The sequence below is a fragment of the Macaca fascicularis genome, chromosome 9 (assembly GCF_037993035.2).
Source record: "Macaca fascicularis isolate 582-1 chromosome 9, T2T-MFA8v1.1".
NCBI lineage: Eukaryota > Metazoa > Chordata > Mammalia > Primates > Cercopithecidae > Macaca > Macaca fascicularis.
Genome location: NC_088383.1, coordinates 28,650,303 through 28,653,061, shown reverse-complemented (window position 1 = coordinate 28,653,061; position 2,759 = coordinate 28,650,303).

The window sequence follows — 2,759 nt, the reverse complement described above, 5'->3', positions numbered from 1 at the left end:
TGCAAACCTCAGGAGGTTTATTTCATCTGTCTTAGTCCTTTACTGATTGAGGTACTGGATGCTTAAACCAACCTTGCCTCTTACTTTCTCCCTGGTTACAGCCTGTAAATTCTTAGTTGGCTTCACTCTAACATGGAAGAGTGGGCCCTGGAAGCCTGCTGATCACATCTTTACAGAATGCTATGTGTGACTTTGTTTCCCCCTAAAATCGTATGCTGAAGTCCTAACCTCCAGTACCTCAGAGTGCAACCATACTGAACACAGGGTTTTTATAGAAGTAATTAAGTTAAAATGAGTTTATGAGGGTGAGTCCTGATCCAATGTGACTGGTGTTCATAAAAAAAGGAGGAAATAAGCCAGGAGGAGTGTCCCAGCACTCTGGGAGGCTGAGGCAGGCAGATTACTTGAACCCAGGAGTTCAAGACCAGCCTGGGGAAGACGACAAGACCCCATCTCTACCAAAAAAAAAGAAAAAGCCACAAAACTTAAGCTGAGTATGGTGGTGCATGCCTGCAGTCTCAGCTACTTGGGAGGGTGAGGCAGGGGATCACTTGAGTCTGGGAGGTTGAGGCTACAGTGAGCCGTGATTGCGCTATTGCACTCCAGCCTGGGTCCTGCCTCAAATGCAGAAATTTGCGTACAGAGACAAGCACACAGAGATAACATCATATGAATGTGAAAACAGCCATCTACAAGCTGAGGAGAAGAGCCTAGAATAGATCCATTCCCCATAGCTCTCAGAAGGGATCAATCCTGCCAACACCTTGATCTTGGACTTCTAGCCTCCAGCACTGTGAGATAAGACATTTCTGATATTTAAGCCCCCCAGTCTGTGACACTTTGTTACAGAAGCCCTAGCAAACTAATGTGTGCAATCTGTGTCTGAACTCTCTGATACATGAGAGGAACAGATTTGCCCAAGCCAGGGTGGGTGGTTTCATAAGAATCCCTGTAGATCAGCAGTCCCCAGGGACTGGTTTCATGGCCGACAATTTTTCCATGGATAGGGTGTCGGGGAGGGGATGGTTTCAGGATGATTCAAGCTCATTACATTTCTTGTGCACTTTATTTCTACTATTATTACATTGTAATATATAATGAAATAGTTATACAACTCACCATAATGTAGAATCAGTGGGAGCCTTGAGCTGGTTTTCCTGCAACTAGATGGTCCCATCCGGGGGTGATGAGTGACAGGGACAGATCAGGCATCAGATTCCCATTAGGAGCTTGTAACCTAGATCCTTCACATGCACAGTTCACAATAGGGTTCATGCTTCTATAAGAACCTAATGCCCGCTGATCTGACAGAAGGTGTGGTGCGGGGGTGGGGAACCCCTGCTGAGGATGACGTAGTGCTGCAGAGGTGGACCAAAAACTATCAAGTCTTTCCCAGGAGCCCGTGGCAGATTTTCTCTAAAGTTTCAGTGGACAGCGCTGCACCATGCGTCTGTGCTCTAGCCATAGGCAGGGCTGGTAAAGGCCTCTGGTACAGCAAAACTTGGGGGTGCTCTCAGTGATGAAGGCTCTTTCCAAGATCATGCCTACTTAGAATCCTCAGGTTGGTTCTATGAACCCTAAGAAAATGCAGGCCATGCCTTTCTGGGGCTTGGTGAAGAGTGTCAGGAAGCAAGGAATCTTTGACTAGGCAATTCGTGAATTTAGCTCCTTCTACATGTCAGTCATCCTTCTAGATCTTAGGAGTACTGACCTGAAGGAGGCAGAAAAGCTCCCTATTTTCATAAAGCTTATCTTGTAGGGGTAGCAGATGCGTAACAAGGCAAAGACAAGTTATGGCCAGGTACAGTGGCTCATGGTTATAATCCCAGTGTTTTTGGAGGCCATGGCTGGAGGATCACTTGAGCCCAGGAGTTAGAGGCTGCAGTGAGCTATGATTATAATTATGTCACTGCACTCCAGCCTGGGTGACAGAGTGAGGCCTTGTCTTAAAAAAAAAAAAAAAAAAAAAAGACAAGTCATGATAAATCCTTCAGGGAGTGACTTGGCTCAGGTAGTGTTTAATCACGGCAAGGAAAAATTAGAAAGAGGCGACTGGGACTCCTTCAAATTTAAATATTATTAAGTTATTTTTGCTTGGAAAGTCTCAGGTAAAATAAATTCACATTTTGGCATCAGATTAAGCAATGTTAGATTTTGACACTTAGCGTGAATTTGGCAAACGAAGATATAGTTGCTCAGCTCTTGGTGGGTTCTGGCTCTTTCCAGCTTTGCAAACCAAGGTGAAATGTCCTGAACTTGGAATATCTCTGGCCAGCATCCACATTGGACCCAGTAATGCTCCCTCATGTCACATAGCTGATTAAAATGTGCAGAGGAACTAAAGTACCCACAGAAGCTTCCCTGCTTCCGGGACTGGGACTACTCCAGGATCCTTCTGAAAGATGCTTGCTGCTCCTCACCAGGTTGTGACCTGCATTACCGCCACAGGTGTGATGCTGTTGTCTCAGACTGTAATCCACCCATTTTAAAAAGGGCTTCTCTATATACCTATTAGCATAAGCCCCTTTCTCACTGGTTGCAAGTCTAATCTTCTCTGCAGGTAGCAGCTCCCTTAGGCGAAACTATTCCATTCCTAACAACTTTTGCACTTTAAAAAAGAAAGAAAAGAACCCAAAACAGGCTGGGCGCGGTGGCTCACGCCTGTAATCCTAGCACTTTGGGAGGCCGAGGTGGGTGGATCACTTGAGGTCAGGAGTTCGAGACCCACCTGGCCAATATGGTGAAACTTCGTCTCTACT